This window comes from Salvia hispanica, chromosome 1, assembly GCF_029641045.1.
Source record: "Salvia hispanica isolate PSC_SH4W2 chromosome 1, Shi_PSC_v1, whole genome shotgun sequence".
NCBI classification, from domain to species: Eukaryota; Viridiplantae; Streptophyta; class Magnoliopsida; order Lamiales; family Lamiaceae; genus Salvia; species Salvia hispanica.
This window is the reverse complement of record NC_142692.1, coordinates 32,332,153-32,359,800: the sequence shown is the minus strand read 5'-3', so window position 1 is coordinate 32,359,800 and position 27,648 is coordinate 32,332,153. Positions and strand designations below refer to the sequence as shown.

General features: G+C 39.1%; 3 pseudogenes; 2 read left to right on the top strand and 1 right to left on the bottom strand.

Moving 5' to 3' along the window:
• Positions 1–6,624: 6,624 nt before the first annotated feature.
• On the top strand, positions 6,625–7,275 carry LOC148933633 (uncharacterized; annotated as a pseudogene).
• Positions 7,276–13,533: 6,258 nt separating this feature from the next.
• Positions 13,534–16,176, bottom strand: LOC148933632 (putative late blight resistance protein homolog R1B-16; annotated as a pseudogene).
• A 614-nt stretch (positions 16,177–16,790) lies between these two features.
• Positions 16,791–18,034, top strand: LOC148933631 (uncharacterized; annotated as a pseudogene).
• Positions 18,035–27,648: the final 9,614 nt, after the last annotated feature.

Genomic DNA, 27,648 nt, shown 5'->3' with positions numbered 1-27,648 from the left:
TATATATACTAAGAGAAGGAAGAGAATCGGTGTTGAATACCTGAGATCAATATCCTAATACATAGTAAGAGTGAAAATAAGGCTAATGGGAAATTGTGGAAAATTTTAGAAATAATGACGAGGACCGAGAACGATAAATTAGAAGAGTATAATGTTGAAGCAAGAAATCGTGAATTTTTAGAATGTATTAAAATAATTTTTGTATGATTTACTGATGATTACACTGTATATAGTATATTCAAATTAAAAAGAGCCTATAGTTGTGTCGAGTGAAATAAGGAAGGGACCTAGAAAGTAGCGAAGTATCGAAAGGGAAAGAGCTTATGTTTGTAAGTGTACGAGGTGCTTGAACATTAAGAATGTTAGCATTGTATAAATGTTTTATTTTGAGAATATATGAACTTGATAAGTGATATAATATGAAATATGTTTAAATTATAAAGTTGACACGAGAGTGACTATATAAGGTTTATATGGATTTTATCATGAAGTAAATGTGATGTAAAATGTGTTTGTTGATATATGTGATGTTGCCCCGTGCTTGGTTAATTACATTGGGTATAGCTGGCATGTACGGCGTGTCATACGACGACAGTACTGCTATACAAAAATGTGATGTTCGTCCTACAAGGACTATACGGTATGAGTTGACTTCCGCCCTATATGGGCAATATGGCACCCGCTATTTGGACTATATGTTGATGGTATGTGTACCCATGTTTATTGCCGAGTACGCTGGGGTTATATGATGTGATTTGACTGCTATGTGGTGTGATCTGGTTTCTGTATGATGAGAGCTTATTGCTTTGTAATGTTAGTAATTGATATATGATGATATCTGACGTTAAATATGGCTATATGTTAGTGTGACCTTTATAAACTATATGATGATATGAGATGTCATTGAGACATAGAATGTGTGATATATGAGGATAATTGATGAACCTATGTATATTGTGACCTATAAGATGCTAATCATATAATGAGTTCTATGTAGTAATATAAGGATAATATGATGATATATGAAAAGTTTGCTTGATAAATATTTCAGAAAGCTTAGAAAGGGTGGCATGTCCAGTATAAAGTTTTCAATAGTCCATTTCTGTTGCAGGGTTTTTATATATTAAAAAGTGAAATCTCAAAAGTTGTTTAAGTGCCCGCGATTATTAAATATGATATCACTTATTCCGTGATTTACGTTAAGTAAGGGGTGTTACACTAATGCTTCTCTGAGCTAACATAGTCATAAGTGAATGCTCCGATGAGCAAATATAGCGATAATTAGATTATATTAAATTCTCTTTAAATGAGTGTAAAGTACAATATTACAAATAGAGAGAAGATATACTATTAATTATATCAGTTGAACTTGTCAATTAAACCCGGACTCAAAAAAAATGCAAGAGAATATGTTATCAATGACAATAGTCGCTAAATGATAAATATAGACCTATTTGTAATTGATAGTCTTTTATCATAAGAGAGTGAGTCAACATCTATAAACATGTAAGATGAAAGGACTTCAAAATATAATGACCTGAAATTCATGAATTCATTAAGTTAAAGAATTAAATAATAATGTAGTGAAGAGTAAATGAAAAATAATAAAAGAGCTACGTGAACAATAAGTGTATATTTAATTTTGAAGTATGAATATAGATTCATTAAGCATACGTATTGATTTCTTAAAAATATAAGAAGTTATTCACTTATGTAATAAGTCCCAAGATATTTACTCAAAAGTGCATCGTGTAAAATAATATAGTGTCGTGATCCTTGTTTTAAACTCTTTAAGGTAAGATAATATATGTCTTTATAAAATTTGATTTCTATAGGAGGTATTTTGTTGGAAACAAAGTATATTGAGTGTCAAAAATGCTATGATTTTATAACGTTAAAAGATTGTCAAAGTATGGGGCAGAGTTCCCGTGTGACAGAGAAGGTAGTTGTGTGGGACTGGTCACTCCACATAATTCAAATCTCTGTAGCGTCATTAATAAACTAAGAAACCAAATAAATCTTCACTCTTGGGTCTTGAAATATTGAGAAATGAGTTTTGTTACAACCCATTTGTTCAAATGTTGTTTAAAATTTAAACTTTGCTTTTGTGGTTAAAATGTTTTGAAGTTATTTTTATTTTAATTTGGTCTAAGTATTCTTTTATTTTACAAAAGTAATACATGATTTAAAACTAGACTAATTTCAGTAATTGTTACAATCTTTGATATGATTCTTTGGTGAGTTAAGAGATTGTGAAAATAAATATAAAAAGATATAAGATTGGGAACAATGAAGTGGATCAAACTATATGGTGTACAGTCTAATTAAATGCTTGAGAGGATGTGATTTTTTGTATCTTATTAAGTATGTAAAATTATAAATAATACTTAAAAGGAAGAACCACAAATTATATAGAAAGTGAACCGTCAAGAGATATATAAATCGATGAGAGTCTGAAAGTCGTAACAAATGACAACTAAAGTGCAGAAAAAAAAAAGAATATATATAGTTTAAATATTTAACATTGCTGTAGAAAATAATTTCTTATCACATATCATAAAGGTGCACAGATTGTATAGCAACTCTTAAGTCTATTTTAGAAGTTCCCCACTTAAAATATGTATTAAAAATTTATACATATAGTGAATGCAGCATAATTGATCTCATACATAGTGAAGATCAATCGTTTGATTGTTATAATAGTATGATTAGTTGGTTAATTAAGGAGATAGATATATTAAGCCTTATATTAAATAAGATAAAGTAAAAAGAAATTTTTACACTTATAACGAAGGATATGGTGATAGCATGAACCATATAACAACATCCAAATAGTTAAGTGGGTAGTATACTTTTGCGATCTATTAAAAATAAAGTAATTTTTATTACATGTAGATTAATACTATGTCTGATTGAATATATAAAATAAAAGAGACAGGGAGAGAGTTATTCAAAAGCCACAATATGAAGGGAAAAAAAAAAGAGTAACTAGTCTAAATCGATATAAGTTATAAAACAGGGTCATATACAATTTTGAGAAAATTACGGGAGTTAAAAAAAAAATATATATATACATATATATAATACTTAGATGTTTGTAGTGAAAGTGTTATAGACTTATTATGCATATGAGGAACTAATATGAAAAACTGAAAAAAAAGAGAGAGAATAAAATAGAATACTCTTTTGCTTGTGTTTACGGGTCAATATATTTTATTTCTTTGGGATAACTGAACGTGGTGGATAATCAATTTTGCGGACAAAATTCTTAAAGAGGGGAAGAATTGTAATATCCTATACCCAAGATATACATACTTTTACATATCTACATATTTCTTTGCAGTGGCATATTTTATTATCATTGGAATAAAAATATTAAGTGAGGTAATATAAAAAGAAATTTATTACAATGGATTAGTTAAAGTAATAAATGTATATATGTGTGTACATGCATAATAAATATGTGAGCGTGTCCGGATGTCCCTACGCTGTAAAATGTAAATATATACTAATATATAAATATAGTGCATGCAATCATGCATGGAGTTTTAAACTTGTAAAATATGTGAGGGGAGAAAATGTTTTTTTTATTATTTGTAAAAAAGACGTGTCTCGTTTATATTTCTTGTAGTATGACTAATGCTTTTTAAAGAAGATGATAAACATATTAAGTCGGTCTGTACAATAAATAAAATAAGGAGGTAAAAAGAATTATTTTTCAAATGGCAATACTCTCTATTGTAAGCTACATTTTTATTTGAAAAGAACAAAAAAGAAAAAAAGAGAAAAAGGAGAAGAACTCACCTCAAGGAAAATAGATTATGAAGGTAAGGTTGGAATATTTATTTAATATGTTATTTAGTCATATGCATATTGAATTATTTAAAATCATAGTGATGAGATTAGTAGAAACAATACATAATATATACGCCCCTTTTTAATGAATATTTTCAATAATTATTAATTTAGATGCTAATGCATTTAATTACATTATTTTGGAATAATTATACACCTAATTTAGTATTTTTGATGTATGTGAGGGTTTTTGCAACTATATAGATATACAGATATAAGTAATAGTATAGTATTTCGAATTAAAACTATATGTACACAAGTGGATGGTATAATACTTACATATACGTGATGGTATAATTACTTACATATACGTAGAGAAAATAGTTATACAGTACTTATATTATAGCTAATTCTAACACGCAAATCATGTAGAAAAAAAAAATGAAATTAATTTGAATATGTATTTATTGCATAGCGTCAAGTGTTGAAGATCAAGAAGAAGGAACAAGTGCTCGGTTAGATTATTTGTCGTAATCAGGTGTGTATAAATCACACTTTTAATTTTACATATTTTATGTGATTGATTGCTATATGTTAAATTTGATGAATATTTGAATTATATGGTGAGCTTGAAATAATTAGGTGTTATTTGATATTGATAGTGTAATATGATGTGCATATGAGATTTGTGCAATAGATATATTTATCTCTAGTATGTGAGTTAATTGATGGAATATATGGATATGTAATTGATGCTATTGATATGTTTGCACATGGAATTATTTGAATCATTGGATTAAAGCGGATCTGTGACAGTCATGACCTGGGTCTGATATCAATGGCAATGGACCTACGGGTCATATACAATGGCAATGGACCTACGGGTCATATGTATAATGACAATGGACCTTTAGGTCATATATATGTATACAATGGCAATGCGACCTATGAGTCATATATACAATGGCAATGGACCTTCGGGTCATATATATATATGTACAATGGCAATGAGACCTTCGGGTCAGATACAATGGAATCCCGGGCAGATATCAGGCTTGATTTGTCACGGAATAATAAACTGAACAGAGTGGCATATGCATTCATGTATATTGGTTAAAGAATATGTTTGATTCTTGGGATGTGGAATTAAAGGTGAAAATTTATATGCACTGAGTTGTGGCTCATATAAACCACTAATATTTTTCAGGAATAAGATATCAGTGAACCTTTTGGGTTGACGTGAGTCATTGGAACTCCACATGTTATCAGGGTCAGCGGCTGATGCATTTTGGCAACCTTCTCCTCCTCATCATTTTTGCATGTAGATAAAGTATTAGTATATAGAGTGGTGAGAGAGTCTCATTACTGATCAGAATGTCCTGAAATATGTACTTGATGAATGTTGGTTTTTTTTGAAATTATATAATATGTGTGTTTTATTTCCTTGACGTGTGGATTGCTTATTTTAAAAATTTGAATTTATTTACTATAAGCAGTTACGTCAGATAGGGTTGGGGGTGTGATATGTTGAGTCACGAGTTCGTTATTAGGAGCGACCAAAAGAGCTTGAAGGAGTTGCTTCTCCAGGACGTTCAGACGCCGGATCAACAACTATATGTCAGAAAGCTCATGGACTATAAGTTCACTATCGAGTATAAGAAGGGGAGTACAAATCGTGCCTCAGACGCATTATCGCGTCGACAGGACGGCCAACTGGGGGCTAGATTCGAGGATGACTTATTGGCGACTGAAGACGCGAACGCGAGCGTACGCGATTGTGCGCTGCTCACGGCGGCCGCACACCCTGTCCCGCAACTGTTGGAGTTTTTGCTTTGCTAGACTAAATCCTCGCCAGAAATATGGGAAATCGTCGCGTCTATTAGGGACGGCAAAGCGCCGCCACACTTGTCTTTCATGGATGGGTTAGTCTATCACAACAGGAGAATTTTTGCGGGCTTAAGATCATTGGCGCGCCGCCCGATATTGCAAGAATATCACTGCTCCCTGCGGCAGGGCATCCGGGATATGATCGCACCTTCAGGCGAGTGGCGGCAAGTTTTTATTGGCCAAATATGCGGAAAGAAGTAAAGCAGTTCGTAGAGGCTTGCATCACCTGTCAGACGACCAAGTATTCAACTCAGAAGCCTGTCGGTTTGTTGCAACCCCTGCCTATTCCCTCGCAGGTGTGGGAGGAGGTTTCAATGGATTTTATCACAGGTTTACCGCCGTCGCGAGGGTACAACGCCATTTTGGTCGTGGTGGATAGGTTGTCTAAGTACGCACATTTTGCTCCTTTACCCACCCGTTTTGACGCATTGCGGGTCGCGCACTTGTTCATTAATGTAGTGGTGCGTCACCATGGTTTTCCAAAAAAAGTTGGTCTCCGATCGTGATCCGGTTTTCCTGAATCAGGTGTGGGAAGATATTATGCGCTTAAGTGGGACGAAATTAAACTTCTCTACCGCTTATCACCCGCAGTCGGACGGTCAGACGGAGGTGAGAAATAGGGGACTGGAACAATATTTGCGCGCTTTCACAGCGGATCAACCATCCAAATGGGTGAACTTTATTCCATGGGCGGAGCTTGCCCTGAATTGTTTCTATCATGAGGGGTTGAAGATGTCGCCGTTTAAGGCACTGTATGGCAAGGATCCTCCGCCGCTGATATTCGCGCGGCCGTCCGCAACTACTCCGCCATCTGCAGCGGAGTTAATTCGACAACGTGGCGAGTTTCTGGTGCAGGTTCCTAAGAACTTGGAGAATGCGCAGCAGCGTATGCGTGAAAATGCCAACAAGCACCGCCGGCATGTGGAGTTTAAGGTGGGAGACATGGTGCTATTGAAACTTACGCCCTATAGGCAGCATTCGGTTGCGCTTCCCCTTTCCGCAAAGTTGGTCCGTCATTTTTACGGTCCATTTGAGGTTATTGCCTGAATAGGTCCGGTGGCATATAGACTCCGCCTTCCGGAAGGCAGTCAGATTCATAATGTGTTCCATGTTAGTTTGCTGCGCCCGTTTGCTGCAGGCAAGGACGAGGAGCCGTTGGTGAGTTTTCCGGCGGAGTTCATTGGTGACAGGCCGGTGGTTTATCCGGTGCGCGTTTTGGACAGACGCGTTTTATAGCATAATGGCAGTCCGAAGGAGCATGTGTTGGTGCGATGGTCAGATGGGTCGGAGTCACCGACGTGGGAGCCGCTCGAGTCGATAAATCACAGATTTCCTAATGTGCTCCTTGAGGACAAGGAGGTTGCTATCGGGGAGGGAGTTGATACGCCTCATCAACCTCAGCAACAAGGGAACGTCCAAAGCGTGCCAGCGGAGGAAGTGGCCGATGAGGAAGATCAAGAAGCAGATGGTGAAGTGACGACCTCGCTGGGGGCGCAGGTGGAGGCAGCGCCGGCGCAGGCGTCCATTGCGAAGACTAAGCCGAAGAGGAACGCTCGTCAACCGAATAGATTCGGTGACTACGTTCCCAAGTAGGGAAGGAGTTATTTTGATAGTTAATTCATTTTTTATTTCTTTCGAGTATTTATTTTTGGATATTAGCTTTTAATTGTTTTATTTCCTTTTAGAGTCGAGCGTAATTATAAGCTCCGTTTCGGGTTTTCTTTGTTGGTTCTTTCCCGAGATGATTAGGATTAGGTCGAACCAACCCTAGGGTCCTTAGATAATATAAATAGGGCTTTTGTCAGAAAGAATCATTACAAATCAGATAATAAACATAAACTTTCTGCCCTAATCTTGCGAGACAAGAACTTACATTACAAATCAGATTTGCCACTGCCCGGCGGGAACGAATCCCGCGCACAGCCGCCATCTTTTGCCGCCGACCCTACGTCAGGGCTCCAGACGTTCATCTTGGTTGCCGAGCGACATAGCTGGCCACCGTTAAGGAGAAGATCCTTAACAGTCGCCTAGAGGGATTATGCGTAAGGTTTGCTGCAAGATTCTACAGCTTCATAAGCCATATCAGGTGTACGCCAACAATTTCTCAAACTAAATGCTGATGATTTGGACACAAAAACAGCCAAAATTCATGAAAGCAAAAACTTTAATATACGTTTACAAGTCACAGATCCAATCAAGAAAAAATTGAAAGGTCGGATATTTTTAGGTCAAACATTAGCATAATAAACTACGTATACTTATTGGTTACATAACCCACAGGTGACAGGTCCGAGGATAGAATAATTGAGTTTTTATTGTTTAATTTTTATATTTTGGAATAATTATAGTTATTTTCTTTTCTATGTTCTACTATTATACAGTTGGCATCTTAACCGTCACACAATCTCCACCATGTCACCACCGGTCATCGTGTCCCTATCTCCCTCTGCTGCCTCTCCGCTGCTACTGAATTCTGTACACTCAGCAGAACCACCACCTCAACTCTCCCGACCCGAAATCACCTCGATATCGCGCCGCGCCGCCGCCATTTTTCTCTCCTCGGTCATCATTCCCATCCTCCGACCGCCTCTCGCCTCCGCATTCTCAATCGGCATCTGTATTTCTCATACAGACCAAACAGGAGAACTCATCCCAAAAGACTAGCCCTGTTAGGTGAGAGAACCCATTTAGTCTATATACCCCACACTAGTTGTTCTCACAACCGATGTGTGAATTGAGTCCGTAACATTCGACCCTCCGTAACATTTGTTAAGGGTCTTTTCCCTTAACGGCGATCGGCGGCTGTTGCTCGGTGATCTCAACGATCCGGCGCCCTAGCACAGGGTCGGCGGAAGATGTAGCTTCGAGTTGTGCGCGGGTTCCTCCTGTCGGGCAACGCGATAACTAGGGATTGTAGAGAATTCAACAATATGTTGGGCAAATAATATTTTCATTGATTGATCGAATGATCCAAATAATATCAATCTAGCCCTATTTATAATAATAGAATACTATACCCTAACTTATTGAGTAAGAAAACAAAAGATCTAAATATATATGGAAGAGATTTGGTGAATCAAATAATAACTAAATGAATGAGATATAGGATCGTATCAACCCCACACGGTTAAAATCCGCCTTGTCCTCAAGGTGGAAACCACGAAGCAACGATGATAGTTGAAAGCAAAAGCTTTGGCAAGGCGTCTCCTCCTGGATCAAACACATACTCAATAGCTGAATGTATCCCTCGATCACCTCCATATAAAATCAACGAAGGCAGATGTGGTCGTCCAAATTCAACGCTAACGAAGGCAGGCTGATGTGGTCGTCCAAATTCAAGGCTAAAATGGAAAGCTCTGCCTCACGTCCAATGCTCAAACACGACTTGTTATTTCGCGGAGAATCAACCGTGCATCGGCGTCGAGTGATGGTAATCGAGGATTCATATTTGAAATCTCAGTGACATTCAAATCCACATAGACATAAGCAAGTGCTTGCAAAGTGTGCGCCCCTCCTTTTTTACCCAATTCGTCCGTGTTTAATTTAAGATCATTTAGAAACAACCTTTGCTTCTCTTCCATTTCTAATTGATTGTCCTGCTTCTTTATTTCAAATTCATCCGAGTGCCCATCAACAAGGCTCTGAATCTTCATGCTCACTCTTTTACTTGGCTTCTCAATCAACACACTGAAATCCTTTTCTTTCGTCTCTAAACTAGATTGATGAGTATCAGCTTTTATCTCTTTCTCGATCAGCTTCAGAAAAAGTGTTGTTGACCTCTTCTTCACTTTTGGCAGTAGAGTCATTCTCTTTCTCTATCTCTTTTTGATTCCACACATTATTAAGTACGATCAACTTCTCTTCACTATCGTGCAACTCTGTTTCCCACTCCATTTTCCTTAAGCTTGAGACACCAGCTTGCGGTAGACGAGCACAGGCCCATAATGGAGCTTGCACCGACAGCGGTAGCAAGGGCTGGCAAGGGCTCGGTGTGGCATAGGGCGGAAGCTCAATAGTCGATGTTATACTTGGCTGCTTTAGCAGGTGATCTGACCGCAGCGGTGGCGGCGGAGTAGCAGCAGCAGCAAGTGGTGGCGCTGCAGAGCAGCGGTGACTTGGCGGAGGCTTCCGGTCGAGCACGAACTGCAGTTATGTGGGGGTACGGGAGCTAGGGTGCGTGGGGTGCTGGTCTTTTCCCTTAAAGGCGATCGGCGGCTGTTGCTCGGCGATCTCAACGGTCCGGCGCCCTAGCACAGGGTCGGCGGAAGATGTAGCTTCGAGTTGTGCGCGGGTTCCTCCCGTCGGGCAACGCGATAACTAAGGATTGTAGAGAATTCAACAAGTACCAGTTTGTTAAGGGTCTTTTCATTGATTGACTGAATGATCCAAATAATATCAATCTAACCCTATTTATAATAATAGAATACTATACCCTAACTTATTGAGTAAGAAAACAAAAGATCTAAATATATATGGAAGAGATTTGGTGAATCAAATAATAACTAAATGAATGAGATATAGGATCGTATCAACTTCTCATTTTCTCTATTTCATTCAGACACATTTCTCATATACATAGACGTATGGTTCAATTGTATGTCAATTTTTTTGTTTTTGTTTTTGTTTTTGAACTGTGATGATGGGAAAAGTAAATACCACGATCATGCTCTAGTACATGTGCCTACGATGTTTATTGTTTGGGAAAAAGTGTTGCTTGAGCTGGTGACTCTGAAGCTTGGGATCAGCAAAATGAGTGATGCTGATGCACAACGTAACAATGGCTGGACAGAAACTTACCATTCATCAGTATCTATGACAAAGAAATGGTGAATAAGATTATGGACCCATCCCTCATAGTAGACGAGGATCTGTTAGAGGAGGTGTGTGCCGTTGCGGTGGTGGCTAAATCGTGCCTGAACCCGAAGGCCTCACGGCGCCCTTCAATGAGGCACGTGGTGAGGGCGCTAGAGAATCCGTTCAAGGTGGTGAGGGACGAGAATTTCAGCTCCGGAAGGCGCTTGTCTAGGCAGTCATGGACAGCTGCGTTGTTTGGGAGCTGGAATCATAGCTCCTCGGACAGCTCCAACGTGTCGAGCCAAACGAGCAAGGAGATCATCGGGGGGCTGAGGCGGGCCAAGAGAGCCGGGTCTCGGGGTAGTGGGACGAACCAACATTCATCTTCGCATACAGGATCGTCGAGCGAGGTCTTCCCACAGCCACTGGAGATGGAAGATGTGGAGAGTGGCAACTGAGGGTGTGTTATGTTTGTTTATTCAGTGTGAGAATCAAACAGTTCTTCATATGCCAAAATCCGAAATCAAATCATTCTTCCCTGTAAACTTCTCCGCCTTGAACCTTGATGCCATTGATCTCAACCACTTATTGGCTTAAACGAGAAATCGAGAGAGCTTAAACAAGATTCACGAAAGTAAAATGGTTTTATTTGAGAGGAATGACCGAGAGAATTAGCTACAAAACTTGAGAGTAATTGCTGGAAGAAAAAAAAGGAATTAGAAAGTGAGAAGAAGAAGCTAACTAACTATTTAAACAGCCAAAACAAGAAACAACGGCTAGTTTCTCAATCGATGGCCATGATTAAAGGATCTTAACTAATCTTGATCGAACGGCTCCTGAACCTCTGTAGCTGGAAATGACGAATGAACTTGATGCTTCATTCGTTTCTTCTTCTCTCCCCTTTCTCCGATAAGCTAGCTTCAGCTCCACACACAGTTCAGCAGCTCAATGTTACAAAAGGCCTAAACCAAATTTGGTTCTAACACACGAAATTTAATTGAATATATATTTGGTTGTACAAAAAGCCAAACACAGCAAAAGGTAAGGATGTAAAACCAAGAAACAGAGAGAGAGCAATGGCAAACTGATTAGCCATTTCATTGGTTGTACAAAAAGCCGAACACAGCAAAAGGTAAGGGTGAAAAACCAAGTAACTGAGAGAGTAATACAACATTGATTAGCCATTTCAAACAATGGAAGTTTATATGATATGGTACAGCCCATGACCAAGCCACCGCACCAGCAACCTGAGCAGCAGCCTGTCGGCCAAGATGAACCATCACTGCCCCTAAACGCTTCAGCGACTTTGCCTGTGTCCCAACCTGCTCGTCTTACTTAATTATTGCCTTCTTTGTGTATCGAGATGAGTATATCTATAAACTCCTCAAAAATAGGATTAGTCTTTACTTTTCAAAAAGGAGTAGTAGCCTTTACTCTTTAAAATAGTACTAGTAAGATTTAGAAGTGTTCTCTTCAGACACGAAACATAACAAATATTATGAGTTAGAAGATTTAAAACACAACAATTAATAGTATATACTACTAGTATTTTTATGTTGTACTATTTGTTTTCAATAATTGATCGAATCCTCCAAGGTGAATTCACTGCTTTGATATCCAAGTGTATTGACAATCCGATGCAAGAACAATTATCGGTACACAGTTCAATTAGAGAAAACTAAGAAATCTCCCGATTCAACATACATAATATGTCTAACAAAGAATGAATATATGTTCTAAAGGTTCTATTCTTATTCTGTATTTCTCTACAATTAGAGCTATTGTATCATAATAGCAGCATAGACTTGCATCCTTTTGTCCACATTAAATAATTTGAATATCATTTACTCCACTTATCTATATAGTGTCAATCGAGACAATATGAAACGTCTCTCATAATTTAGCATTGACAATCATATTTACAAATTGTATCTTTCCACTCATATATTGTTAAGACTAACTTGTTCAAATACATTAACAAGGACAAAGTACCTGCCTGAGAAGCCTATTTGTTATTTGAGAAACACGTGCATTTACAATCATTTATAGCTATTAGAAGGTAGCTTGCAAACAAGTACTAGTTTATCAACCATTCACACTTAAACAAACATCACCAACCATTGCACCTTTCATTCACTGCCTCTTTCGTAACTGGAATATCTAACAAGCTAGCTACCTTATCAAAGCTCTGCATCTGAAAAACAAAAAGAAAAAATGATCAGAATCAACTACTCCATACTTTACGAACTTAGGGGCTTTTTGGTATGATGGAATGGAATGAAGATGAGAATACAATGAGGATGGGAATGGAATGGGGATTCCATTCCATTCTTATGCTTGGTGAAGAATACAAATGGATGGAATTGTGTAGTGTGTGTGGTATGTGCAATATGTGTAGTGTATGGAGTGTGTATAGTGTGTGTAGTGTATGTGTGCGCGCAGTGTGTGTAGTGTGTGTGTCGTGTGGATTTTTTTTAATAATTAAAAATTCTAAAATTTGTTTTACTATAAAATTTAAAAATTTAAAAATTATTAAATTCAGTGATATTGAATTTAAATAAAATATAATATTTTTCTAATTTTGTTAAAATCTAAAATAAGAAGAAAAGAGAATTAAATGCAATGGAATGGCCATTCCTTGGTCAAATGGATGGAATGGAATAGTGATTCCTAAGGAGAAAATATACCAAGCAAAGGAATGAAATGAAGCTAGGAATACCATTCCATTCCCCCATACCAAGTAGCCTCTTAGAAGTGTATAAAGAGAGGACAATGTCATCTATTGGCAAAGTGTGTGCCTTTTCATAACCTAAGTTTATTTGTATAAGTATGTGAAAACTTGCAGTTATGATTTCCTCACCTTATACGAAGGAGGCAGCCAAGTTTGAAAGTGGATCACGAACGCTGCACAACAACCTTTTGGAGACCATCTCTCCAATCTTTCCTATGTATATTTTCAATTATATTTGCCGGAGTACAAAAGAGATTGGTTGTGATCATCAATCTCAATCAGTTCAAGTGTTTGAATCTTTCCAATATCAAGTGGAATCTCATCCAAGTATGGACAACGATGAAGCATTAGGCACTTAAGCATCGGAAAGTGGCTACTTCTAGTTTTCCAATGCTTCAGATTTGATTCATCAATAAGCAAAAGTATCAACTTATCAAATTTCCCCTCAATGGTTTCCCGGCGATCCCCATAGCAAGCATAGTTCTTTAGTTTCAACACTTGAAGATTAGACAACAAACCAACAACTGTCATATCTGTCCAAGAAATCCACCCACCGCTCAATTCTAACTTTTTCAGCAAAAAGGGAAAAATAAGATTGTATGGATGTGGCACAGATGAACTATGCATTTGCAGTTTCAGCTTCTCCAGTCGACACAAATCTTTGAGATTTTCAAGATAATAGCCTGCACTAAACTCCTCTTTAGAGTAGCATATTCCCAACTTTCTTATATTTCTGATCAAATCAACCATCCTTTCACTACATACAAAATTTGTTGCAATAGAAAGCGTTTGTAATTTTTTTAATGGAGTTTCTCCTTTGGGAAGGGGTAAAGGATGAAATGAGAAGGCGATAAGATGTCTCAATTGCCTCAAGCTCAAGATCTCCACTGGCAAACGAACCTCAGATCTATAAATAATTAAAGTCTGCAGATTCTGGAGTTTTGATATAGCTAAAGGAACGATACTATCGGGGATGTTGGAAGCAAGGTAAGTGAGATTAATCAATTCAAACACCTGACCTAGCTCCCAATATGAATAATCTTTTCTACGTAAAACGTGAAAGACCCTGAGTGATCTAAAGTTCTCTAAATAGCCTTTGGGCCTGTAACCTCTCTGAGGGATGCATATAATAGAAGTGGTGCATGAGCTATGCGTAGAGTCTTTAAGATGTAGATCATGCCAACTAACACTTACACGGTGATGATTCTGGATGACTTGTGGAAGAAAATGCCTTCTCAAGATAAGATTAGGGAAGTAGTCCGTGACTGAAAGAAGGAACTTCTCTTGCCCGGCCTTTCTCACACAAAAGTCCCGCACCGTACTATGCAGCCTGCAAGTTTTAATTTTGCCATCACTTTTCCGACTAGTGATCAAAACTAGACTTTGCTCTATCAGTTTCTCCAGCCACCATTCTGCCATCACTTCTACTCTTTCAGATTCACTGGGATGCTCAATAAAGCCCTCAGCCACTCAAAGTTTGATGAGTTCAGAGGCATGGATGTCATAATCTTGAGGGAAGGCTGCCATATACAAGAAACACGGCCTCAAATATGGAGGCAAGTGGTTGTAACTCAAAGATAATATTGATCCCAACTGCCCGTCATTTACTTCAATTTGCTGCCACACCTTGGAAGTTCTAGGAATTCTGGATAAAATTCCTGCCACAGTAACAATTTGGAGAGGCAGTCCTCCACATCCTTTTACAATTTTTTCCCCAACACTTTGTAGCTCAAGAGGACATTCTTGATGGCCGAAGACCTTGTGATTGAACAAACGCCAACTTTGTTCGTCGTCCAAGAAATGCATCATATGAATGTTCCACAGATCGGAAGCATAAGTTGCCACATCCATTAGCCTTGTCGTTAATATGATCCTGCTTCCATTATTATTGTTCGAAAATAGCCTCTCCACGTGAAGCCTAACTTCCAGACTCCAAATGTCCCATTACTATGAGATACCTCCTCACTGATAAGATTTTGCGAATTTCAAGCTCCTCTGCTTCGAGTGCTTTCAACGAATCTTGTTCTACTTTTCCTTTGACCGAAGCTAGTAATTGTGAGAGAATACTAGCTACAGTATAATCTTGTGATATAGTGACCCAAGCTCGAATACCATACTGGTACATGATTAGTGGATGATCATAAACACATTTAGCAAGTGTGGACTTACCAATACCTCCCATTCAGACAATAGAGAGGATTTGAAGGTCAGAAGAATAGTCAGTTATTCAGCATATCATATTTGCTATATCTTCATCAAAACCAACCACATCATCGTTGGCCATGGGTGGAAATCTTGATAGTGAATCACTCGGATGTTCAGCAGCAAATTTATCCAAAAAATATTTGCTTATAGATGCAAAACTTGATGATGATGTAACAGAAGCAGAATCATTGAGATCATCATAAAAACCAGCCGCAGCATCTTTGGTCGTGAGTGGAAGTAAATCACTCGGATCTTCATTTGGTAATTCTCTGCCAGTTGACTTTATTTTATCCGCTAATCTCCACAACCTATTTGTATATGTGAAGCAGCTCAGCCGGGAGATCTTCCACTTGACTCTTGAGTGCAGATCCTGATGATGAACTAACAGCAGAAGAATAACTCGCGTCGTTTACTGAGTCGCCCTTGCTCTTGCAGTAGTCAACCACATATCCAACAGTTGGGTCGAGCTCCTCAGCCAATTTCCCCAATTGATCTGAAAGTCTGACACTTGGTTTTGTGGATCCACAATCAGCTGATAGATATTCTGAGGAGAAAAGATATTGAATAATCTCTTCTGATGTATTTGCAACCTCCCTTATTGTTTCTTTATCTCGAAAATGTTTGAGATTAAACCGCAACACAACAGCTTTGTCGTGGATGGATACAATCTGTTGCTTAACAGTAGGAGTGATGACATGATCATCGTGGCGTTGAAGGATTAGGAGTAAGAGTTGTTGTAGGGAATCCACAGCTTCATAAGCCATATCAGGTGTGTGTGAATAATTTTTCAAATATATTAAACCTTAGGTAGGTAATAGGTCACAAATGAAATGACACAAATTTTAATCCAGCGATATTTTTTAAAATATACTCCTCAAAGGTCGAAGGTCAGTGGCATATCACAAAGGTCAAAACATGTTGGGAGGAATGACCTAATTCTGAGGTGCAGCGGATAAACAAACCTCCCCAATTGCAAGAATATAATAGGAGCACAATATAATAGTGGACAAATCTGTTAGAAAAGGGAAGATTGTGATTGGAATCAATTACTCCAGTTAGGTGATTGACAAAATATTTTGTAATTAAATTACAATACTCGGTGCCCAAGAATACTTGAAACTCAAGAATACTTGGTGCTCAAGAATACTTGGAGCACAAGTTCTATCATATTTACTAGTTTGTAATCCCTATTTAAAGGGTGCTTTATACAATGAAATCATCATCCTATCCACAACAACCGTTCTCTTTTCTTCTTCCCTTTCAATTATGTTTTCTGTACCATTTAACATGGTACTAGAGCAGGACTCAGAAAAGTTTCAGCATCGTCCCTAAACCTTTCCCGACCTTTTAAACCAAAACCTGCATAAAACCATTCAACATGTCAGAAAACAACGAAAAAAAAAACAGTCCATCCCAATCGGATGAAATTGCTCAGCAAATCGCTGAGATCATGAGCCGAAGCCTTTCCCTGATAATACCACCCAAACCAGAAACCACAGAAAACCCACCAGAAAAACCAGTTGTGTACAAAATTGATACACAACCTCTCCATGTCGGAGGCAGCAAGTTAAACGGAGACAATTACTCCGAATGGATCGTGCTAATGAAGACGGCTATAAGCGGCAGGGGAATGGTATCTCACGTAACCGGAGTGCCGCCTCCCCCGCCACGATAGATCCAGCCTTCCCGCAACGGCAACAAGCTGACCATTGCGTGTTTACTTGGCTGACACAAAATATCGAGCCGCGGCTGGTCAGCCGGGTATTGAAGCAACTGACTGCCAAGCACATATGGGATGCATTGGCGGTCACTTACGAAAGCGGTGGAGACAAACTCCAGATTTACGACCTGCACATCAAAGCTAGTATGGTGAAACAAGGAAGTTAATCGTTGGAAGAGGTATGGAGCACCCTACAAGATCTGTGGATGTCAATAGACCAAAAGCGGACAAATCCTATGAAATACCCCAAGGATATGGAAATACATGACAATTGGATCCAAGAACAGATCGCATACTTTTCTGACTGCCATTGATGGCAAATACAAATCAACAAAGAGGGAGATAGTTAAAATGGAGCCACTCTTCTCGGTAGATCTTGCGTATAACTTGATCAAACAAGAAGAAACAAGATCCCAGGTTCTGCAGTCAGGAGCCGCAACCACGGCGGATGGTATCGGGGCTGGACTCATCACCCGAGGAGGGTCGAACCAGTCCAGTGGCGGTTCGAGGGGCGGCAGCAATCGAGGTGGAGGTGGCTGGAACTGGCAAAGCAACGACGAGGACAAATCGAAGCTGGTTTGTTCCTATTGCAAGAAGAAAAAACACACAAAAGATCAGTGCTTTGAATTGATTGGATATCCCGATTGGTGGGAGGAGAAACATGCCAAGAATTCAACCACCCCACCGCCTGCACGCACACACTGGAACCGCGGCGGCAGTCGTCAGAGGAGATGGAGGTGGCTATCCTCACGCCGCCACCGAGGGCAACAAGGAAGTCACTCAAACTCGGGGCGGCGATAGGGGAGCTGCACCGATAGGCGCTGCACAACCGGCGAGACACACCGGCGCCGCCAATTTTGTCGGAGGGACGGTGATTCGAGATTGGAGCGAGACGGAATTTGGAGGAGTTAGGGAAGGAGCGGCGGCGGGTGAAGGTAAGGTAGGGTTTGAGGGTTCTTTTATTAAAAAGCCTCAAACCCTACGAAAATTCCAAACTTTATCCCAAACTTTTGATAATTTACCTTATGCACCCCATTTGTTGCCCAATGACTCCCGAACTCCTATTTCGTGCAAATCAGACCCCGAATTGTGTATTATTCCTGTAAATGCCCAAATTATGTGTAAAAATAGGTTTCAGCCCCTAGAAAATTGTGGAATTGCATGTAAAGTGTCTAGTGAAAATGAGAAGAACGATAGGTGGATATTCGATTGTGGGGCGACAGATACAATAACTTATGATGCTTCGGATCTTACAGAGATTCATAAACCTTAGAAATCCCATATTCAGACAGCTAATGGGGAATATACAAGAGTTGAAGGAGCGGGAACTGTGAAAATATCACCCACTCTTCAATTATCTAATTGTCTTTACATTCCCTCGATGTCTCACAAATTGTTGTCGATTAGCCATGTCACGAAGGAATTAAACTGCACCTTATTGATGCAACCACATTTCTGTCTGTTGCAGGATATCCGAACCGGGGAAATAATTGGACATGGCACTGAACGTGATGGATTGTACTATGTAGATGAGATAGCTCAAAAAGGGGCCGCCATGCTAACTCAAGGGTCTGCCGATAGGAAAGCTTGGCTTTGGCATCGACGCTTGGGACATACGTCTATCGGTTACTTAAAACTATTATTTCCGAATTTGTTTCTAAACATGAAGAGTATTGTGAGACTTGTTTTTTGGCCAAAAGCCACCGAACTTCTTATCCTTTGAATAATACTCGTGTTGATTTCCCGTTTTCCTTAATTCACTCTGATGTTTGGGGGCCCGCACCTTTTACTGGGGGACAGGGTCTTAGATATTACTTAGTTTTTGTAGATGATTGCACTTGCATGACTTGGGTATACTTTATGAAACAAAAATCTGAGGTTTATACACATTTTTTACACTTTTTTAACATTATCAAAACTCAGTACCAACACTCTATAAAAATCCTGAGATCAGATAATGGGAGAGAATTCGTTAACTCGGCCATGAAACAATTTTTCAAGAAAATGGCCTGATTCATCAAACCAGTTGTGCCTATACTCCCGAACAAAATGGTGTAGCCGAAAGAAAAAACCGTTCCCTCCTAGAAATGACCCGCTCTATGCTCATTGAGTCAAAATCCCCGAAACACTTCTCGCCAGAAGCTATTGCCACCTCAGCCTACCTCTTAAACAGATTACCCACAAGTATCCTCAAACAGCAAACACCACTCCAAGCCCTATCCTCCTTCACCAAAATTCCACCACCCTTAACTCTTGAACCACGAGTCTTTGGGTGCTCCGTTTTTGTTCACACCCTATGAACGAACCAAACTTTCCCCTTGTGCAATCAAGTGCGTCTTCATGGGATACGAGGTAAACCAAAAGGGGTATATGTGCTTCAATCCTAAAACCAACCGAGTGTTTGTCACCATGGATTGCAATTTCCTTGAAACCGAATACTTCTATACCCACCTCAGCGGGTCAGGGGGATAGTAGTGGTAAGGACCCACTAAGTTGGATATCAGAGCCAATGCCAACACCAAGTAATCTCGAAGTGGGCCTAACAGCGACGTCAGTAAGCGATTCCGCCGAGCAAGTCTTTAAAGTAGGACAGTCTGTTCCTGAAGGTGACGCTCACCCAACTACTTCTCCGTTGAGGCTATCCAATGTAAGTATTGATAACCATGTAATCCCAGTTCCTTTTACTACTGATGATGTAAGTGTTGATGAAGAAACAGACCCCATTGTGAAGAGCACAGGTGAAGAAGCTAGTGAAGTAGAAGGGGTCGAAGGTGTTGACCTCGACACAGGGGGATACATCCTTCCTCATCGGGAGAACAGGGGAGTTCCACCTAAAAGGTACACACCTGAGAGGATTAAGAGGAAGGCTCGTTACTCCGTTGCTTGCCTAGTTACGAGTCATCTGTCAGAAATGGCCCAAGCTTTTGAGAAAGCACTGTATGAGGAAGAAGAGATCCCATAGTCATGGGAAGAGGCTATGAGACATAAGCACTGGAGAGAGAAAATGCAAAATGAAATAGACGCACTGATCCGAAACAACACTTGGGAAACGTGCATCTTACCCAAAGGGAAGCGACCCGTAGGATGTCGATGGGTCTTCACTATCAAGAGGAGACCAGATGGCTCAGTTGAGAGGTACAAAGCAAGGCTGGTTGCGAAGGGCTATACTAAGACTTATGGGGTAGACTATTCAGAAACCTTCTCTCCAGTAGCCAAGATGAACACAATTCGAGTCTTATTATCTGTAGCGGCAAGTAGAGATTGGCCTCTGCACCAATTCGATGTGACGAATGCCTTTCTTCACGGTGATCTGAAGAAGGAAGAAGAGGTATATATGGAGGCTCCTCCAGGATTTGCAGCAGACTTCAAGATAGGTGAAGGATGTAGGCTAAGGAAAACACTATATGGGTTGAAGCAGTCCCCAAGAGTATGGTTTGGGAAGTTTGCCGGGGCAATGATCAGTTATGGGTATAAACAGAGCAACTCCGATCATACTCTGTTTCTGAAGAAAAGAGGAGATAAAATCACTTGCTTGATCATTTACGTCGATGATATGATTATCACAGGTGATGACTTGGAAGAAATTGAGAGCTTGAAGAGGTACCTGTTTCAGGAATTTGAAATGAAGGATTTAGGAGATCTCAAGTATTTCCTTGGGATTGAAGTGTTAAGGTCACAGAGAGGGATCTTTTTGAGACAGAGAAAGTACATTTTGGACGTCCTAGCAGAGACGGGTCTCCTAGAGTGTAAGCCAGCAGATACGCCTATAGCAGTTAATCATGGGTTGCAGAATAATGATAAGGCCGAGTTGACCGATCGAAGTCGATATCAGCGACTAGTTGGAAAACTTATTTATCTATCACATACTAGGCCAGACATTGCCTATGCAGTAGGGATCGTAAGTCAGTTTATGATTTGCCGATATCTGAAAGGGACAACAGGACATGGAGTGATGTTCTCTAAGAGTGATAATCTTGACATCCATGGGTACACCGATGATGATTGGGCGGGAAATCCTAATGATAGAAGGTCAACCGCCGGGTACTTTACCTTTGTTGGTGGTAACTTGGTGACTTGGAGAAGTAAAAAGCAGAGAGTGGTCGCCCTCTCGAGTGCTGAGGCAAAGTTTCGTGGAATCAAAAGTGGACTGACTGAGATAATGTTGTTAAAAAGACTGATGAAGGAACTCAGCTTCGCTCCTAGCAGAAAGTGTCGACTATACTGTGACTACAAGGCCGCTATAAGCATCTCAGAGAATTCAGTTCAACGTGATCGAACCAAGCATGTTGAGGTGGATAGACACTTTATCAAGGAAAATATTGAAGGAGACATTGTAGAGCTGCCATTTGTTCGCTCAGAGGATCAACTTGCTGACATTTTGGCAAAGGCAGTCAACAAGAGAGTTTTTGAAGATGCTCTTTGCAAATTGAGTATTAGAGACCCCACCACTCAATTTGAGGGGGAGTGTTAGAAAAGGGAAGATTGTGATTGGAATCAATTATTCCAATTAGGTGATTGACAAAATATTTTGTAATTAAATTATAATACTTGGTGCCCAAGAATACTTGAAGCTTAAGAATACTTGGAGCACAAGTTCTATAATATTTACTTGTTTGTAATCCCTATTTAAAGGGTGCTTTATACAATGAAATCATCATCCTATTAAAAACAACCGTTCTTTTTCTTCTTCCCTTTTAATTATGTTTTCTGCACAATTTAACAGAATCAATAATATGATAATGAGAAACGATAATGAAAATATCAACACCAAGATTTTACGTGGAAAACTCTCTTCAATGTGAAGAGATAAAAACCACGAGACCCACCGGTCTACCAAATCCACTATCACCAAGGAGAGAATACAACCAAGAAGTTTACAATGATTTCTAATCCTTAACAACACAACGAAGGCACTAGATAATCAATACAACTTCAAAATAGATGAAACAAACATCTCAAGAAACTGCAGTCACGTTCAGAAATTCATAACTAAAGATCTAACCGTTCAAATTCAAATTCCTTCGGTTAGAATGAAGAACCACGAGTCTTCTATCTCCAATTAAAATTTCAAGTCGACCGAACAACGTTTGGACCTCTGATCAAGACAAAACCCAAGACTGCACAATGAAGAAACTTGGAGAACATTCTTTTCCCCCTTCTTTCCTTCTACACGTTTTTCTCTCTCTCTTCTCTCAATTGTTGCGGCTCTTACACACATGGTAGGTATTTATAAGTTTTTCCATTGACCTATTTAAGTAAATAAATGGGCCAATAATATTTGGGTCTTTTTTCCACAAGTTGGGAGCCCTAACCCAACAAATCTCCCCCCTCACAACTGTGTGGAGGATCTTGCCATTCCGGCAAGAGAACAACAAGCTTCAAACTTACATCTTGGCAAAATCTTGGTCATCATTTGACCAAACCTACAATGGTCACAACTAGTCTTCGTGTAGCCTTGTTGCCTCATCACAGACTCACATTTCTTGAACCATTGTTTCGTAACTTGCTTCAAACCGTACAAGCTCTTTTTCAACTTGCACACATAATCCTCTTTAACTTTTACCCTAAACCCTTCTAGTTGCTCCATGTCAATTTCTTCAGTCAAATCACCTTGAAGAAATGTAGTCTTCACATCCATTTGCTCAATCTCTAAATTAAAGCTTGCAGCTAGCCCCAACACATTTCGGATTGAAGATATCTTTACCACGGGTGAATAAATCTCATCAAAATCAACTCCCTTCATCTGACTGAAACCCTTAACAACCAGTCTTGCCTTGTATCTTGGTTTCGAAGAGTTCTCTTATTGTTTCAGTCTGTAGATCCACCTATTCTTCAAAGCTCTCTTACCCTTCGGTAACAGCATCAAATCAAACGTATCATTATCATGAAAAGACTTCATCTCATCTTTCATTGCAAGAAACCAGTTTTTCTTGTCTACCCATTCCATAGCTTCTTCAATGTACTCGGGCTCTCCCCGCCAGTCAAGAGGACATACTCACTTGAAGAGTATCTAGTAGACTGTTGTCTATCTCTGGTAGACCTTCTGGGTTCAACATCTTGTGGATCATCATCATCAATACCTGGAGGATTTTCCAAATTTTCATCTTGCTGGGCATCAGCAAAATCATCAAGCTGCATCTCAGCTTCAACTGCATTACCACCATCATTAGTAGGCAAGTGTGGTATAGAACTTGGATCAATATCAACGAGGTCATCATGAGAGTGAGAATCTGAACTCTCTGCCTTATCAATGTCATCAATAGTATGGTCTTCACAAAACACCACATCACGGCTTCGTATTACCTTTTTCTTAACAGGATCATACAATCAGTAACCAAACTCATCTTGACCGTATCCAATAAAGATGCACTGCCTTGCTTTAGCATCTAACTTTGACCTCTCATCTCTAGGAACATGAACATAAGCTTTGCAACCAAACACCCTCAAATGATCATAAGAGGTGTTCTTCTCTGTCCAAACATTTTTTGGAACATCACCCTGCAAAGCAATCATAGGAGTCAGATTAATAACATAAGAAGCAACACATAAAGCTTCTCCCCAAAATGACTGTGGAAGTTTCGATTCCAGTAGCATGCATCTGACCCTATCCATCAATGTTATGTTCATTCTTTCAGCCAACCCATTCAACTGAGGCGTCTTTGGTGGCATCTTCTGGTGTCTGATCCCTTGTTGCCTACAATACTCCTCAAACGGTCCACGGTACTCACCACCATTGTCTGTCCTGATGCACTTCAATTTCTTTGCAGTCTGTCTTTCTGCTAAGGCCTGAAACTCCTTGAACTTGCCAAACACTTGATCTTTAGTCTTCAGGGCATACACCCATAGCTTCCTGGAATGATCATCAATAAATGTCACAAAATAAGATGCACCACCATTAGTCTTTACCTTCAAAGGACCACAAACATCTGAGTGAACCAAATCTAATAAATTTGGTTGCCGACGAGGAGGATTAGTTTTGAAAGATACTCGATTCTGCTTCCCTTCAAGGCAATGAGAGCACTTTTCAAAACTAGAACTTTGAGCACTTAGAAGAACATTCTTCTTCACCAAAGTTTCAAGTCCCTTGGCACTAATATGACTCAACCTCTTATGCCACAAATCTGGTGAACATTGTTTACCAATAACATTCACTGAGTCATCTGAAATTGAAGCTTCCAACATATACAGATTTTCCTTCAACTTCGAACCTTTAGCCAATATCAGGGACCCTTTGCTGATCTTCCATTTTCCATCAACAAAGTTATTTCCATAGCCATCACTATCAAGTCTCCCAATGGAAATCAAGTTCAGTCGAACATCTGGAGCATGTCTGACATCTCGAAGTAGCACTGTAGAACCATTCTTCACTTTTAAATAAATATTTCCAATGCCAACAACTTTAGCAAGACCATTGTTGCCCATCCTCAAAGGACTGAAATCACCTACAGTGTAAGTGCTTAAAAACTCTCTTCTGGGAGTAACATGGACGACTGCGGCACCGGAGTCACCAATCCAACATATATCAGAAGAGACCAAATTGATATCATGGTCATCAGAAACAATGACAAGATCATCACTTGTAGCAGCAACAACACAGTCATTACTATTTTCTTCAGATCTCTCAGTATTCTTATTATTCTCATTCTCCTTGTTCTTTGTTCTTGATGTGACCTGTCTTGTGGCAATAATAACACTCAACATCCTTGTATTTGGACGATCTAGACTTGCTTCTACTCCTTCCACTATTACCTTGACCTTTATTTGGATTTCTCCCCCTCTGCTCTGTAAACAAGACTTCATTCTGCGACGATGTGCCCTGACTCTTCCTTCGAATCTCTTCATTGAGAATTCCATTCTTGGCATAATCAAATGACATTATTCTTCAAGAGCAGAGTTAGAGTTAGTGTGCGAGACTCAAAATGTTTCCCAAAAGTCAGACAAAGTATTGAGTAACCATAAACCCAGTACCTCGTCCTCAAAAGTAACACCAACACTAGACAATTGATTCAACACGCCTTGAAACTCGTTCACATGATTTGATATAGACGAGCCTTCAGAGTATCTCAAATTAATCAACTGTTTCAGCAGATATAGTTTGTTGTTACCTGTCTTGGAAGCGTACAACTTCTCAAGAGTATTCCAGAGTGTCTTCGCATTATTTTCATTTTCAGCAAGATTACAAACATTGTCGTCCACCCACATTCGGATATAACCACACACCTGTTCATGCTCAAAAGCCCAATCTTCATCATTCTTTGACTGCGGCTTCTCATAGGCGAATACAGGTTGATGCAAACATCTCACAAATAAAAGATCTTTCATCTTGCCCTTCCAAATGTGATAATTCATTACATTCAAGGAAATCATTTTGCTAGGATTAATTGCCTCCATAATTCAAGCAAATCAAACAACCACAACCGTGGCTCTGATACCACTCTGTTAAACGTCCCAAAGATCAAGTCACAAGTTGAAAATAGACTTTAATCATTGGTTACAAATAAAACATTAAAAAGGAAAATATAAAGCTAAAATTTTCTGCACGATGTTGCATGAGAGATCATATAGAGAAGGATCAAGCCTTACCTGGCAATGACGGACCTAGGTGGGGTTGCGCGGGGTCGGCCGATCCCACCGCAGATCCGTGAGTGATGCCGTGAAGCTCCGTAATCGACAGCCAACTAAGGGAAACTCCGCCCTCCGACCCCACAAAAGGTATACCTTCATCTCTATGGAAGAGAAATGAGTAAGAGAATAACTGGAAAATTATAGAAAAATAGAAAGGAGAGGAGAGAAATACAGAGAAAGTGTTATTGTGGAAGTAAAGAAAAAGAATGAACTTGAGGAGAAAGTTGAATTGAAGGAGCTTGATGAGAAAAAGTTGCAGAATCAAGAAAAGAGAATTTTGGAAGAAGCTGAGAGGCTCCGTTGTATTATTACTATTAATTTTTTAAAATTTAATTTGTGTTATAACTAATTAATATACTCCATTACTTATATGCTAGTTTAATCTATGTGTAATTTATTTAGCTATAGTAGTTTATGAGTAAATTGTAGTTGTATACTTGTACTATGATGTATTCCTCACATTTTAAAATTAACTACCGTGCATATCAAAATAAAAATAAATTTTAATTTTCAATTTTTTTTAATAATTATATATATATTATATATATGGGAGCATTATGGTGCATCCTTAATTAGAGTGCTAACGTACATCCAACCACGTGCTGCCATGTGGCACGAAAAATGCAATATTGTATATATAAAAATGCAATACACATTTGTGAAGTTGTTCATGCATTTCCGTAGATTGCATTTTAGTTATAGGAAAATTGCATTTTTTTTATTGTTATGTTTTGCATTTTCACATAAATTGCATTTTATATTGTTAAGTTTTGCATTTTCACATATATAAATGCAATCCGTATAGATATAAAATGCAAATTAAACAGTCAATATCGAAAATGCAAAACTCAACAATAAAAAATGCAATCTTCATATAACAAAAATGCAATCTGTCGAAATTCATATTGCATTCTTCTGTATATAATATTGCATTTTTCATGCCACGTGGCAGCACGTGATTGGATGTACGTTAGCACTTCAAAATTAGTTAGCATATTAGTAAATCCCTATATATATATATATAGGTTTGTGTTAAAATGACAACCCCTCTTAAAATAACATCGTGACACCGCTTATACAACAATATTATAAACGCTACACAACAATATTACAAACACTACACAACAATCTATAGATTGTTGTATAGTGTGTCGGATATTGTTGTTCAAGAAAAATTGTTGTATAAAGACCAGCACATTGCTGCCCGTCTTTTTTCAGATTTTTTTTTGCCACGTGGCAGCTTATTATTCGTCCACGTGTACAAATGATTGGCTAGAAATGGTGGTATGGTGTTATTTTAAGGGGTGGTGGTACCCTAACATGCCCCTATATATATATATATATATATATATAGCATTAAGGTCCTTTTACACCCTAAGTGTCTTTTGTTTTCTTAATATCAACCATAAGATGGAGGGAATGGATGGACTAGATTAAAAAGGCCAATCTAATCCCGTATTGCATTATTTGTGCATTTTCGTGCATTAAAAGGGTAATGCAGTAAAATAACATACTACATAATCAGTTTCGAAACTGCAGGTCCGACATTTATGCGGCATTTTCATCGACCTCTCAACTCTCTCTCTCACTCCATCCCATCAATAGTCATTCCCAAATTTTATCCCCTCATTCCACAAAACCCTAGCCGCCGCTCGGTCAATTGAAATCGAGTTCTACGAACGCCGCCCGCCACGAAATCTCCGTTGGTGAACCATTCACGCCATGGATTGGACGTCGGTGGACGATTCCCGCCGAGAAATCACTGCGCGCTCTTGGTTGAAAATCGAAACATCTACTTCCAAAAAAAAGGTGTGGTTAGGTTTTTTTTGTTTGGTAGGCACAAGCACTCGTAAACTTCGATTGAAGTCACAAACACTCTTAAACAACGATT